This window comes from Pleurodeles waltl, unplaced genomic scaffold (genome assembly GCF_031143425.1).
Source record: "Pleurodeles waltl isolate 20211129_DDA unplaced genomic scaffold, aPleWal1.hap1.20221129 scaffold_158, whole genome shotgun sequence".
Classification (NCBI taxonomy): domain Eukaryota; kingdom Metazoa; phylum Chordata; class Amphibia; order Caudata; family Salamandridae; genus Pleurodeles; species Pleurodeles waltl.
The window spans coordinates 21,865-38,031 of NW_027149864.1; positions in this window are offsets into that span (position 1 = coordinate 21,865).

A 16,167-nucleotide genomic window follows, 5' to 3' on the forward strand; every position below is an offset into this window, starting at 1 on the left:
TAGGCGACAAAATCTACAGGTAGGCACTTTGCAAAAAACACCTATGTTTTCTGTAAAAAAATGGGATGTGTCCACGTTGTCTTTTGGGCCATTTCCTTTCGTGAGCGCTAGGTCTACCCACACAAGTGAGGTACCATTTTTATCGGGAGACTTGGGGGAACGCTGGGTGGAAGGAAATTTGTGGCTCCTCTCAGATTCCAGAACATTCTGTCACCGAAATATGAGGAATATGTGTTTTTTAGCCAAATTTTGAGGTTTCCAAAGGATTCTGGGTAACAGAACCTGGTAAGAGATCCACAAGTCATCCCATCTTGGATTCCCCTAGGTCTCTAGTTTTCAAAAATGTGCTGGTTTGGTAGGTTTCCCTAGGTGCCGGCTGAGCTAGGGGCCAAAATCTACAGGTAGGCATCTGCAAAAAACACCTCTGTTTTCTGTCAAAAAATGGGATGTGTCCACATTGTCTTTTGGGCCATTTTCTTTTGTGAGCGCTAGGCCTACCCACACAAGTGAGGTACCATTTTTATCGGGAGTCTTGGGGGAAAGCTGGGTGGAAGGAAATTTGTGGCTCTTCTCAGATTCCAGAACATTCTGTCACCGAAACGTGAGGAAAATGTGTTTTTTTAGCCAAATTTTGAGGTTTGCAAAGGAATCTGGGTAACAGAACCTGGGCAGAGCCCCACAAGTCACCATATCTTGGATTCCCCTAGGTCTCTAGTTTAAAAAAATGCACAGGTTTGGTAGGTTTCCCTAGGTGCCGGCTGAGCTAGAGGCCAAAATCTACAGGTAGGCACTTTGCAAAAAACACCTCTGTTTTCTGTCAAAAAATGGGATGTGTCCACGTTGTGTTTTGGGGCATTTCCTATCGCGGGCGCTAGGCCTACCCACACAAGTGAGGTACCATTTTTATCGGGAGACTTGGGGAAACGCTGGGTGGAAGGAAATTTGTGGCTCCTCTCAGATTCCAGAACTTTCTGTCACTGAAATGTGAAGAAAATGTGTTTATTTAGCCAAATTTTGAGGTTTGCAAAGGATTCTGGGTAACAGAACCTGGTCAGAGCCCCACAAGTCATCCCATCTTGGATTCACCTAGGTCTCTAGTTTTCAAAAATGCACAGGTTTGGTAGGTTTCCCTAGGTGCCGGCTGAGCTAGGCGCCAAAATCTACAGGTAGGCACTTTGCAAAAAACACCTATGTTTTCTGTAAAAAAAATGTGATGTGTCCACGTTGTGTTTTGGGCCATTTCCTTTCGTGGGCGCTAGGCCTACCCACACGAGTGAGGTACCATTTTTATCGGGAGACTTGAGGGAACGCTGGGAGGAAGGACATTTGTGGCTCCTCTCAGATTCCAGAACTTTCTGTCACCAAAATGGGAGGAAAATGTGTTTTTTTAGCCAAATGTTGAGGTTTCCAAAGGATTCTTGGTAACAGAACCTGGTCAGAGCCCCACAAGTCACCCCATCTTGGATTCCCGTAGGTCTCTAGTTTAAAAAAATGCACAGGTTTAGTAGGTTTCCCTAGGTGCCGGCTGAGCTAGAGGCCAAAATCTACAGGTAGGCACTTTGCAAAAAACACCTCTGTTTTCTGTCAAAAAATGGGATGTGTCCACGTGGTGTTTTGGGCCATTTCCTTTCGTGGGCTCTAGGCCTACCCACACAAGTGAGGTATAATTTGTATCGGGAGACTTGGGGGAACGCTGGGTGGAAGGAAATTTGTGGCTACTTTCAGATTCCAGAACTTTCTGTCACCGAAATGTGAGGAAAATGTGTTTTTTTAGCCAAAATTTTAGGTTTGCAAAGGATTCTGGGTAACAGAACCTGGTCAGAGCCCCACAAGTCACCCCATCTTGGATTCCCCTAGGTCTCTAGTTTTAAAAAATGCACAGGTTTGGTAGGTTTCCCTAGGTGCCGGCTGAGCTAGAGGCCAAAATCTACAGGTAGGCACTTTGCAAAAAACACCTCTGTTTTCTGTCAAAAAATGGGATGTGTCCATGTTGTGTTTTGGGGAATTTCCTGTCGCAGGCGCTAGGCCTACCCACACAAGTGAGGTACCATTTTTATCGGGAGACTTGGGGGAAAGCTGGGTGGAAGGAAATTTGTGGCTCCTCTCAGATTCCAGAACATTCTGTCACCGAAACGTGAGGAAAATGTGTTTTTTTAGCCAAATTTTGAGGTTTGCAAAGGAATCTGGGTAACAGAACCTGGTCAGAGCCCCACAAGTCACCCCATCTTGGATTCCCCTAGGTGTCTAGTTTTCAGGAATGTGCTGGTTTGCTAGGTGTCCCAGGTGCCGGCTGAGCTAGAGGCCAAAATCCACAGGTAGGCATTGTTTTCTGTGAAAAAATGTGATGTGTCCATTTTGTGATTTGGGCCATTTCCTTTCGTGGGCGCTAGGCCTACCCACACAAGTGAGGTACCATTTTTATCGGGAGACTTGGGGAAACGCTGGGTGGAAGGAAATTTGTGGCTCCTCTCAGATTCCAGAACATTCTGTTACCGAAATGTGAGGAAAATATGTTTTTTTAGCCAAATGTGGAGGTTTGCAAAGGATTCTGGGTAACAGAATCTGGTCAGAGCCCCACAAGTCACCCCATCTTGGATTCCCCTAGGTCTCTAGTTTTCAGAAATGTGCTGGTTTGGTAGGTTTCCCTAGGTGCCGGCTGAGCTAGGAGCCAAAATCTACAGGTAGGCACTTTGCAAAAAACACCTATGTTTTCTGTAAAAAAATGGGATGTGTCCACGTTGTGTTTTGGGCCATTTCCTTTCGTGGGCGCTGGGCCTACCCACACAAGTGAGGTACCATTTTTATCGGGAGACTTGGGGGAACGCTGGGTGGAAGGAAATTTTTGGCTTCTCTCAGATTCCAGAACATTCTGTCACCGAAACATGAGGAAAATGTGTTTTTTTAGCCAAATTTTGAGGTTTGCAAAGGAATCTGGGTAACAGAACCTGGTCAGAGCCCCACAAGTCACCCTATCTTAAATTCCCCTAGGTGTCTGGTTTTCAGGAATGTGCTGGTTTGCTAGGTTTCCCAGGTGCCGGCTGAGCTAGAGGCCAAAATCCACAGGTATGCATTGTTTTCTGTGAAAAAATGTGATGTGTCCATTTTGTGTTTTGGGCCATTTCCTTTCGTGGGCGCTAGGCCTACCCACACAAGTGAGGTACCATTTTTATCGGGAGACTTGGGGAAACGCTGGGTGGAAGGAAATTTGTGGCTCCTCTCAGATTCCATAACTTTCTGTCACCGAAATTTGAGGAAAATGTGTTTTTTTTAGCCAAATTTTGAGGTTTCCAAAGGATTCTGGGTAACAGAACCTGGTCAGAGCCTTCCACAAGTCACCCCATCTTGGATTCCCCTAGGTCTCTAGTTTTAAAAAATGCAAAGGTTTGGTAGGTTTCCCTAGGTGCCGGCTGAGCTAGAGGCCAAAATCTACAGGAAGGCACTTTGCAAAAAACACCTCTGTTTTCTGTCAAAAAATGGGATGTGTCCACATTGTGTTTTGGGGCATTTCCTTTCATGAGCGCTAGGTCTACCCACACAAGTGAGGTACCATTTTTATCCGGAGGGAACGCTGGGTGGAAGGAAATTTGTGGCTCCTCTCAGATTCCTGAACATTCTGTCACCGAAATGTGAGGAAAATGTGTTTTTTTAGCCAAATTTTGAGGTTTGCAAAGGATTCTGGTTAACAGAACCTGGTCAGAGCCCCACAAGTCACCCCATCTTAGATTCCCCTAGGTCTCTAGTTTTAAAAAATGCACAGGTTTGGTAGGTTTCCCTTGGTGCCGGCTGAGCTAGAGGCCAAAATCTACAGGTAGGCACTTTGCAAAAAACACCTCTGTTTTCTGTCAAAAAATGGGATGTGTCCACATTGTGTTTTGGGGCATTTCCTTTCATGAGCGCTAGGTCTACCCACACAAGTGAGGTACCATTTTTATCGGGAGACTTGGGGAAACGCTGGGTGGAAGGAAATTTGTGGCTCCTCTCAGATTCCAGAACTTTCTGTCACTGAAATTTGAAGAAAATGTGTTTTTTTAGCCAAATTTTGAGGTTTGCAAAGGATTCTGGGTAACAGAACCTGGTCAGAGCCCCACAAGTCATCCCATCTTGGATTCCCCTATGTCTCTAGTTTTCAAAAATGCACAGGTTTGGTAGGTTTCCCTAGGTGCCGGCTGAGCTAGGCGCCAAAATCTACAGGTAGGCACTTTGCAAAAAACACCTCTGATTTCTGTCACAAAATGGGATGTGTCCACGTTGTGTTTTGGGGCATTTCCTGTTGCGGGCGCTAGGCCTACCCACACAAATGAGGTATCATTTTTATCGGGAGACTTGGGGGAACGCTGGGTGGAAGGAAATTTGTGGCTCCTCTCAGATTCCAGAACTTTCTGTCACTGAAATGTGAAGAAAATGTGTTTATTTAGCCAGATTTTGAGGTTTGCAAAGGATTCTGGGTAACAGAACCTGGTCAGAGCCCCACAAGTCATCCCATCTTGGATTCCCCTAGGTCTCTAGTTTTAAAAAATGCACAGGTTTGGTAAGTTTCCCTAGGTGCCGGCTGAGCTAGGCGCCAAAATCTACAGGTTGGCACTTTGCAAAAAACACCTCTGTTTTCTGTCACAAAATGGGATGTGTCCATGTTGTGTTTTGGGGCATTTCCTGTCGCGGGCGCTATGCCTACCCACACAAGTGAGGAATAATTTTTATCGGGAGACTTGGGGGAATGCTGGGTGGAAGGAAATTTGTGGCTCCTCTCAGATTCCAGAACTTTCTGTCACCGAAATGTGAGGAAAATGTATTTTTTTAGCCAAAGTTTTAGGTTTGCAAAGGATTCTGGGTAACAGAACCTGGTCAGAGCCCCACAAGTCACCCCATCTTGGATTCCCCTAGGTCTCTAGTTTTAAAAAATGCACAGGTTTGGTAGGTTTTCCTAGGTGCCGGCTGAGCTAGGGGCCAAAATCTACAGGTAGGCACTTTGCAAAAAACACCTCTGTTTTCTGTAAAAAAATTGGGATGTGTCCACGTTGTCTTTTGGGCCATTTCCTTTCGTGAGCGCTAGGTCTACCCACACAAGTGAGGTACCATTTTTATCGGGAGACTTGGGGGAAAGCTGGGTTGAAGGAAATTCGTGGCTCCTCTCAGATTCCAGAACATTCTGTCACCGAAACGTGAGGAAAATGTGTGTTTTTTAGCCAAATTTTGAGTTTTGCAAAGGAATTTTGGTAACAGAACCTGGTCAGAGCCCCACAAGTCACCCCATCTTGGATTTCCCTAGGTGTCTAGTTTTCAGGAATGTGCTGGTTTGCTAGGTGTCCCAGGTGCTGGCTGAGCTAGAGGCCAAAATCCACAGTTAGGCATTGTTTTCTGTGAAAAAATTTGATGTGTCCATTTTGTGTTTTGGGCCATTTCCTTTCGTGGGCGCTAGGCCTACCCACACAAGTGAGGTACCATTTTTATCGGGAGACTTGGGGGAAACGCTGGGTGGAAGGAAATTTGTGGCTCCTCTCACATTCCATAACTTTCTGTCACTGAAATGTGAAGAAAATGTGTTTATTTAGCCAAATTTTGAGGTTTGCAAAGGATTCTGGGTAACAGAACCTGGTCAGAGCCCCACAAGTCATCCCATCTTGGATTCCCCTAGGTCTCTAGTTTTCAAAAATGCACAGGTTTGGTAGGTTTCCCTAGGTGCCGGCTGAGCTAGAGGCCAAAATCTACAGGTAGGCACTGTGCAAAAAACACCTCTGTTTTCTGTCAAAAAATGGGATGTGTCCACGTTGTGTTTTGGGGCATTTCCTGTCGCGGGCGCTAGGCCTACCCACACAAGTGAGGTATCATTTTTATCGGGAGACTTGGGGGAACGCTGGGTGGAAGGAAATTTGTGGCTCCTCTCAGATTCCAGAACTTTCTGTCTCCGAAATGTGAGGAAAATGTATTTTTTTTAGCCAAATTTTGAGGTTTCCAAAGGATTCTGGGTAACAGAACCTGGTCAGAGCCTTCCACAAGTCACCCCATCTTGGATTCCCCTAGGTCTCTAGTTTTAAAAAATGCACAGGTTTGGTAGGTTTCCCTCGGTGCCGGCTGAGCTAGAGGCCAAAATCTACAGGTAGGCACTTTGCAAAAAACACCTCTGTTTTCTGTCAAAAAATGGGATGTGTCCACATTGTGTTTTGGGGCATTTCCTTTCATGAGCGCTAGGTCTACCCACACAAGTGAGGTACCATTTTTATCGGGAGGGAACGCTGGGTGGAAGAAAATTTGTGGCTCCTCTCAGATTCCTGAACATTCTGTCACCGAAATGTGAGGAAAATGTGTTTTTTTAGCCAAATTTTGAGGTTTGCAAAGGATTCTGGGTAACAGAATCTGGTCAGAGCCCCACAAGTCACCCCATCTTGGATCCCCTAGGTCTCTAGTTTTCAAAAATGTGCTGGTTTGGTAGGTTTCCCTAGGTGCCGGCTGAGCTAGGCGACAAAATCTACAGGTAGGCACTTTGCAAAAAACACCTATGTTTTCTGTAAAAAAATGGGATGTGTCCACGTTGTCTTTTGGGGCCATTTCCTTTCGTGAGCGCTAGGTCTACCCACACAAGTGAGGTACCATTTTTATCGGGAGACTTGGGGGAACGCTGGGTGGAAGGAAATTTGTGGCTCCTCTCAGATTCCAGAACTTTCTGTCACTGAAATGTGAAGAAAATGTGTTTATTTAGCCAGATTTTGAGGTTTGCAAAGGATTCTGGGTAACAGAACCTGGTCAGAGCCCCACAAGTCATCCCATCTTGGATTCCCCTAGGTCTCTAGTTTTAAAAAATGCACAGGTTTGGTAAGTTTCCCTAGGTGCCGGCTGAGCTAGGCGCCAAAATCTACAGGTTGGCACTTTGCAAAAAACACCTCTGTTTTCTGTCACAAAATGGGATGTGTCCATGTTGTGTTTTGGGGCATTTTCCTGTCGCGGGCGCTATGCCTACCCACACAAGTGAGGAATAATTTTTATCGGGAGACTTGGGGGAATGCTGGGTGGAAGGAAATTTGTGGCTCCTCTGCAGATTCCAGAACTTTCTGTCACCGAAATGTGAGGAAAATGTATTTTTTTAGCCAAAGTTTTAGGTTTGCAAAGGATTTCTGGGGTAACAGAACCTGGTCAGAGCCCCACAAGTCACCCCATCTTGGATTCCCCTAGGTCTCTAGTTTTAAAAAATGCACAGGTTTGGTAGGTTTTCCTAGGTGCCGGCTGAGCTAGGGGCCAAAATCTACAGGTAGGCACTTTGCAAAAAACACCTCTGTTTTCTGTAAAAAAATTGGGATGTGTCCACGTTGTCTTTTGGGCCATTTCCCTTTCGTGAGCGCTAGGTCTACCCACACAAGTGAGGTACCATTTTTATCGGGAGCTTGGGGGAAAGCTGGGTTGAAGGAAATTCGTGGCTCCTCTCAGATTCCAGAACATTCTGTCACCGAAACGTGAGGAAAATGTGTGTTTTTTAGCCAAATTTTGAGTTTTGCAAAGGAATTTTGGTAACAGAACCTGGTCAGAGCCCCACAAGTCACCCCATCTTGGATTTCCCTAGGTGTCTAGTTTTCAGGAATGTGCTGGTTTGCTAGGTGTCCCAGGTGCTGGCTGAGCTAGAGGCCAAAATCCACAGTTAGGCATTGTTTTCTGTGAAAAAATTTGATGTGTCCATTTTGTGTTTTGGGCCATTTTCCTTTCGTGGGCGCTAGGCCTACCCACACAAGTGAGGTACCATTTTTATCGGGAGACTTGGGGAAACGCTGGGTGGAAGGAAATTTGTGGCTCCTCTCACATTCCATAACTTTCTGTCCACTGAAATGTGAAGAAAATGTGTTTATTTAGCCAAATTTTGAGGTTTGCAAAGGATTCTGGGTAACAGAACCTGGTCAGAGCCCCACAAGTCATCCCATCTTGGATTCCCCTAGGTCTCTAGTTTTCAAAAATGCACAGGTTTGGTAGGTTTCCCTAGGTGCCGGCTGAGCTAGAGGCCAAAATCTACAGGTAGGCACTGTGCAAAAAAACACCTCTGTTTTCTGTCAAAAAATGGGATGTGTCCACGTTGTGTTTTGGGGCATTTCCTGTCGCGGGCGCTAGGCCTACCCACACAAGTGAGGTATCATTTTTTATCGGGAGACTTGGGGGAACGCTGGGTGGAAGGAAATTTGTGGCTCCTCTCAGATTCCAGAACTTTCTGTCTCCGAAATGTGAGGAAAATGTATTTTTTTTAGCCAAATTTTGAGGTTTCCAAAGGGATTCTGGGTAACAGAACCTGGTCAGAGCCTTCCACAAGTCACCCCATCTTGGATTCCCCTAGGTCTCTAGTTTTAAAAAATGCACAGGTTTGGTAGGTTTCCCTCGGTGCCGGGCTGAGCTAGAGGCCAAAATCTACAGGTAGGCACTTTGCAAAAAACACCTCTGTTTTCTGTCAAAAAATGGGATGTGTCCACATTGTGTTTTGGGGCATTTCCTTTCATGAGCGCTAGGTCTACCCCACACAAGTGTTTATCGGGAGGGAACGCTGGGTGGAAGAAAATTTGTGGCTCCTCTCAGATTCCTGAACATTCTGTCACCGAAATGTGAGGAAAATGTGTTTTTTTAGCCAAATTTTGAGGTTTGCAAAGGATTCTGGGTAACAGAATCTGGTCAGAGCCCCACAAGTCACCCCATCTTGGATCCCCTAGGTCTCTAGTTTTCAAAAATGTGCTGGTTTGGTAGGTTTCCCTAGGTGCCGGCTGAGCTAGGCGACAAAATCTACAGGTAGGCACTTTGCAAAAAACACCTATGTTTTCTGTAAAAAAATGGGATGTGTCCACGTTGTCTTTTGGGCCATTTCCTTTCGTGAGCGCTAGGTCTACCCACACAAGTGAGGTACCATTTTTATCGGGAGACTTGGGGGAACGCTGGGTGGAAGGAAATTTGTGGCTCCTCTCAGATTCCAGAACATTCTGTCACCGAAATATGAGGAATATGTGTTTTTTAGCCAAATTTTGAGGTTTCCAAAGGATTCTGGGTAACAGAACCTGGTCAGAGATCCACAAGTCATCCCATCTTGGATTCCCCTAGGTCTCTAGTTTTCAAAAATGTGCTGGTTTGGTAGGTTTCCCTAGGTGCCGGCTGAGCTAGGGGCCAAAATCTACAGGTAGGCATCTGCAAAAAACACCTCTGTTTTCTGTCAAAAAATGGGATGTGTCCACATTGTCTTTTGGGCCATTTTCTTTTGTGAGCGCTAGGCCTACCCACACAAGTGAGGTACCATTTTTATCGGGAGTCTTGGGGGAAAGCTGGGTGGAAGGAAATTTGTGGCTCTTCTCAGATTCCAGAACATTCTGTCACCGAAACGTGAGGAAAATGTGTTTTTTTAGCCAAATTTTGAGGTTTGCAAAGGAATCTGGGTAACAGAACCTGGGCAGAGCCCCACAAGTCACCATATCTTGGATTCCCCTAGGTCTCTAGTTTAAAAAAATGCACAGGTTTGGTAGGTTTCCCTAGGTGCCGGCTGAGCTAGAGGCCAAAATCTACAGGTAGGCACTTTGCAAAAAACACCTCTGTTTTCTGTCAAAAAATGGGATGTGTCCACGTTGTGTTTTGGGGCATTTCCTATCGCGGGCGCTAGGCCTACCCACACAAGTGAGGTACCATTTTTATCGGGAGACTTGGGGAAACGCTGGGTGGAAGGAAATTTGTGGCTCCTCTCAGATTCCAGAACTTTCTGTCACTGAAATGTGAAGAAAATGTGTTTATTTAGCCAAATTTTGAGGTTTGCAAAGGATTCTGGGTAACAGAACCTGGTCAGAGCCCCACAAGTCATCCCATCTTGGATTCACCTAGGTCTCTAGTTTTCAAAAAATGCACAGGTTTGGTAGGTTTCCCTAGGTGCCGGCTGAGCTAGGCGCCAAAATCTACAGGTAGGCACTTTGCAAAAAACACCTATGTTTTCTGTAAAAAAAATGTGATGTGTCCACGTTGTGTTTTGGGCCATTTCCTTTCGTGGGCGCTAGGCCTACCCACACGAGTGAGGTACCATTTTTATCGGGAGACTTGAGGGAACGCTGGGAGGAAGGACATTTGTGGCTCCTCTCAGATTCCAGAACTTTCTGTCACCAAAATGGGAGGAAAATGTGTTTTTTTAGCCAAATGTTGAGGTTTCCAAAGGATTCTTGGTAACAGAACCTGGTCAGAGCCCCACAAGTCACCCCATCTTGGATTCCCGTAGGTCTCTAGTTTAAAAAAATGCACAGGTTTAGTAGGTTTCCCTAGGTGCCCGGCTGAGCTAGAGGCCAAAATCTACAGGTAGGCACTTTGCAAAAAACACCTCTGTTTTCTGTCAAAAAATGGGATGTGTCCACGTGGTGTTTTGGGCCATTTCCTTTCGTGGGCTCTAGGCCTACCCACACAAGTGAGGTATAATTTTTATCGGGAGACTTGGGGGAACGCTGGGTGGAAGGAAATTTGTGGCTACTTTCAGATTCCAGAACTTTCTGTCACCGAAATGTGAGGAAAATGTGTTTTTTTAGCCAAAATTTTAGGTTTGCAAAGGATTCTGGGTAACAGAACCTGGTCAGAGCCCCACAAGTCACCCCATCTTGGATTCCCCTAGGTCTCTAGTTTTAAAAAATGCACAGGTTTGGTAGGTTTCCCTAGGTGCCGGCTGAGCTAGAGGCCAAAATCTACAGGTAGGCACTTTGCAAAAAACACCTCTGTTTTCTGTCAAAAAATGGGATGTGTCCATGTTGTGTTTTGGGGAATTTCCTGTCGCAGGCGCTAGGCCTACCCACACAAGTGAGGTACCATTTTTATCGGGAGACTTGGGGGAAAGCTGGGTGGAAGGAAATTTGTGGCTCCTCTCAGATTCCAGAACATTCTGTCACCGAAACGTGAGGAAAATGTGTTTTTTTTAGCCAAATTTTGAGGTTTGCAAAGGAATCTGGGTAACAGAACCTGGTCAGAGCCCCACAAGTCACCCCATCTTGGATTCCCCTAGGTGTCTAGTTTTCAGGAATGTGCTGGTTTGCTAGGTGTCCCAGGTGCCGGCTGAGCTAGAGGCCAAAATCCACAGGTAGGCATTGTTTTCTGTGAAAAAATGTGATGTGTCCATTTTGTGATTTGGGCCATTTCCTTTCGTGGGCGCTAGGCCTACCCACACAAGTGAGGTACCATTTTTATCGGGAGACTTGGGGAAACGCTGGGTGGAAGGAAATTTGTGGCTCCTCTCAGATTCCAGAACATTCTGTTACCGAAATGTGAGGAAAATATGTTTTTTTAGCCAAATGTGGAGGTTTGCAAAGGATTCTGGGTAACAGAATCTGGTCAGAGCCCCACAAGTCACCCCATCTTGGATTCCCCTAGGTCTCTAGTTTTCAGAAATGTGCTGGTTTGGTAGGTTTCCCTAGGTGCCGGCTGAGCTAGGAGCCAAAATCTACAGGTAGGCACTTTGCAAAAAACACCTATGTTTTCTGTAAAAAAATGGGATGTGTCCACGTTGTGTTTTGGGCCATTTCCTTTCGTGGGCGCTGGGCCTACCCACACAAGTGAGGTACCATTTTTATCGGGAGACTTGGGGGGAACGCTGGGTGGAAGGAAATTTTTGGCTTCTCTCAGATTCCAGAACATTCTGTCACCGAAACATGAGGAAAATGTGTTTTTTTAGCCAAATTTTGAGGTTTGCAAAGGAATCTGGGTAACAGAACCTGGTCAGAGCCCCACAAGTCACCCTATCTTAAATTCCCCTAGGTGTCTGGTTTTCAGGAATGTGCTGGTTTGCTAGGTTTCCCAGGTGCCGGCTGAGCTAGAGGCCAAAATCCACAGGTATGCATTGTTTTCTGTGAAAAAATGTGATGTGTCCATTTTGTGTTTTGGGCCATTTCCTTTCGTGGGCGCTAGGCCTACCCACACAAGTGAGGTACCATTTTTATCGGGAGACTTGGGGAAACGCTGGGTGGAAGGAAATTTGTGGCTCCTCTCAGATTCCATAACTTTCTGTCACCGAAATTTGAGGAAAATGTGTTTTTTTAGCCAAATTTTGAGGTTTCCAAAGGATTCTGGGTAACAGAACCTGGTCAGAGCCTTCCACAAGTCACCCCATCTTGGATTCCCCTAGGTCTCTAGTTTTAAAAAATGCAAAGGTTTGGTAGGTTTCCCTAGGTGCCGGCTGAGCTAGAGGCCAAAATCTACAGGAAGGCACTTTGCAAAAAACACCTCTGTTTTCTGTCAAAAAATGGGATGTGTCCACATTGTGTTTTGGGGCATTTCCTTTCATGAGCGCTAGGTCTACCCACACAAGTGAGGTACCATTTTTATCCGGAGGGAACGCTGGGTGGAAGGAAATTTGTGGCTCCTCTCAGATTCCTGAACATTCTGTCACCGAAATGTGAGGAAAATGTGTTTTTTTAGCCAAATTTTGAGGTTTGCAAAGGATTCTGGTTAACAGAACCTGGTCAGAGCCCCACAAGTCACCCCATCTTAGATTCCCCTAGGTCTCTAGTTTTAAAAAATGCACAGGTTTGGTAGGTTTCCCTTGGTGCCCGGCTGAGCTAGAGGCCAAAATCTACAGGTAGGCACTTTGCAAAAAACACCTCTGTTTTCTGTCAAAAAATGGGATGTGTCCACATTGTGTTTTGGGGCATTTCCTTTCATGAGCGCTAGGTCTACCCACACAAGTGAGGTACCATTTTTATCGGGAGACTTGGGGAAACGCTGGGTGGAAGGAAATTTGTGGCTCCTCTCAGATTCCAGAACTTTCTGTCACTGAAATTTGAAGAAAATGTGTTTTTTTAGCCAAATTTTGAGGTTTGCAAAGGATTCTGGGTAACAGAACCTCGTCAGAGCCCCACAAGTCATCCCATCTTGGATTCCCCTAGGTATCTTGTTTTCAAAAATGCACAGGTTTGGTAGGTTTCCCTAGGTGCCCGGCTGAGCTAGGCGCCAAAATCTACAGGTAGGCACTTTGCAAAGAACACCTCAGTTTTCCGTCACAAAATGGGATGTGTCCACGTTGTGTTTTGGGGCATTTCCTGTCGCGGGCGCTAGACCTACCCACACAAGTGAGGTATCATTTTTATCGGGAGACTTGGGGGAACGCTGGGTGGAAGGGAATTTGTTGCTCCTCTCAGATTCCAGAACTTTCTGTCACCGAAATGTGAGGAAAATGTGTTTTTTTAGCCAAATTTTTAGGTTTGCAAAGGATTCTGGGTAACAGAACCTGGTCAGAGCCCCACAAGTCACCCCATCTTGGATTCCCCTAGGTCTCTAGTTTTCAAAAATGCACAGGTTTGGTAGGTTTCCCTAGGTGCCGGCTGAGCTAGAGGCCAAAATCTACAGGTAGGCATTTTGCAAAAAACACCTCTCTTTTCTGTCAAAAAATGTCATGTGTCCACATTGTGTTTTGGGGCATTTCCTTTCATGAGCGCTAGGTCTACCCACACAAGTGTGGTACCATTTTTATCGGGAGACTTGGGGGAACGCTGGGTGGAAGGAAATTTGTGGCTCATCTCAGATTACAGAACTTTCTGTCACTGAAATGTGAAGAAAATGTGTTTATTTAGCCACATTTTGAGGTTTGCAAAGGATTCTGGGTAACAGAACCTGGTCAGAGCCCCACAAGTCATCCCATCTTGGATTCCCCTAGGTCTCTAGTTTTCACAAATGCATAGGTTTGGTAGGTTTCCCTAGGTGCCCCGGCTGAGCTAGGCGCCAAAATCTACAGGTAGGCACTTTGCAAAAAACACCTCTCTTTTCTGTCAAAAAATGGGATGTGTTCACATTGTGTTTTGGGCCATTTCCTGTCGCGGGCGCTAGGCCTACCCACACAAGTGAGGTATAATTTTTATCGGGAGACTTGGGGGAACGCTGGGTGGAAGGAAATTTGTGGCTCCTCTCAGATTCCAGAACATTCTGTCACCGAAACGTGAGGAAAATGTGTTTTTTTAGCCAAATTTTGAGGTTTGCAAAGGAATCTGGGTAACAGAACCTGGTCAGAGCCCCACAAGTCACCCTATCTTGGATTCCCCTAGGTCTCTAGTTTTAAAGAATGCACAGGTTTGGTAGGTTTCCCTAGGTGCCGGCTGAGCTAGAGGCCAAAATCTACAGGTAGGCACTTTGCAAAAAACACCTCTGTTTTCTGTCAAAAAATGGTATGTGTCCACGTTGTGTTTTGGGCCATTTCCTTTCGTGAGCGCTAGGCCTACCCACACAAGTGAGATACCATTTTTATCGGGAGACTTGGGGGAACGCTGGGTGGAAGGAAATTTGTGGCTCCTCTCAGATTCCAGAACTTTCTGTCACCGAAATGTGAGGAAAATGTATTTTTTTAGCCAAATTTTTAGGTTTGCAAAGGATTCTGGTTAACAGAACCTGATCAGAGCCCCACAAGTCACCCCCATCTTGGATTCTCCTAGGTCTCTAGTTTTAAAAAATGCACAGGTTTGGTAGGTTTCCCTAGGTGCCGGCGGAGCTAGAGGCCAAAACCTACAGGTAGGCACTTTGCAAAAAACACCTCTGTTTTCTGTCAAAAAATGGGATGTGTCCACATTGTGTTTTGGGGCATTTCCTTTCATTAGCGCTAGGTCTACCCACACAAGTGAGGTACCATTTTTATCGGGAGACTTGGGGGAACGCTGGGTGGAAGGAAATTTGTGGCTCCTCTCAGATTCCAGAACATTCTGTCACCGAAATGTGAGGAAAATGTGTTTTTTTTAGCCAAATTTTGAGGTTTGCAAAGGATTCTGGGTAACAGAATCTGGTCAGAGCCCCACAAGTCACCCCATCTTGGATTCCCCTAGGTCTCTAGTTTTAAAAAATGCACAGGTTTGGTAGGTTTCCCTAGGTGCCAGGTGAGCTAGGGGCCAAATTCTACAGGTAGGCACTTTGCAAAAAACACCTCTGTTTTCTGTAAAAAAATTAGGATGTGTCCACGTTGTATTTGGGCCATTTCCTTTCGTGAGCGCTAGGCCTACCCACACAAGTGAGGTACCATTTTTATCGGGAGACTTGGGGGAAAGCTGGGTGGAAGGAAATTTGTGGCTCCTCTCAGATTCCAGAACATTCTGTCACCGAAACGTGAGGAAAATGTGTTTTTTTAGCCAAATTTTGAGGTTTGCAAAGGAATCTAGGTAACAGAACTTGGTCAGAGCCCCACAAGTCACCCCATCTTGGATTCCCCTAGGTGTCTAGTTTTTAGGAATGTGCTGGTTTGCTAGGTGTCGCAGGTTGCCGGCTGAACTAGAGGCCAAAATCCACAGGTAGGCATTGTTTTCTGTGAAAAAATGTGATGTGTCCATTTTGTGTTTTGGGCCATTTCCTTTTGTGGGCGCTAGGCCTACCCACACAAGTGAGGTACCATTTTTATCGGGAGACTTGGGGAAACGCTGGGTGAAAGGAAATTTGTGGCTCCTCTAAGATTTCAGAACTTTCTGTCACTGAAATTTGAAGAAAATGTGTTTATTTAGCCAAATTTTGAGGTTTGCAAAGGATTCTGGGTAACAGAATCTGGTCAGAGCCCCACAAGTCACCCCATCTTGGATTCCCCTAGGTCTCTAGTTTTAAAAAATGCACAGGTTTGGTAGGTTTCCCTAGGTGCCGGCTGAGCTAGGCGCCAAAATCTACAGGTAGGCACTTTGCAAAAAACACCTCTGTTTTCTGTCACAAAATGGGATGTGTCCACGTTGTGTTTTGGGGCATTTCCTGTCGCGGGCGCTAGGCCTACCCACACAAGTGAGGTATCATTTTTATCGGGAGACTTGGGGGAACGCTGGTTGGAAGGAAATTTGTGGCTCCTTTCAGATTTCAGAACTTTCTGTCACCGAAATGTGAGGAAAATGTATTTTTTCAGCCAAATTTTTAGGTTTGCAAAGGATTCTGGTTAACAGAACCTGGTCAGAGCCCCACAAGTCACCCCATCTTGGATTCACCTAGGTCTCTAGTTTTAAAAAATGCACAGGTTTGGTAGGTTTCCCTAGGTGCCGGCAGAGCTAGAGGCCAAAATCTACAGGTAGGCACTTTGCAAAAAACACCTCTGTTTTCTGTCAAAAAATGGGATGTGTCCACATTGTGTTTTGGGGCATTTCCTTTCATGAGCGCTAGGTCTACCCACACAAGTGAGGTACCATTTTTATCGGGAGATTTGGGGGAACGCTGGGTGGAAGGAAATTTGTGGCTCCTCTCAGATTCCAGAACATTCTG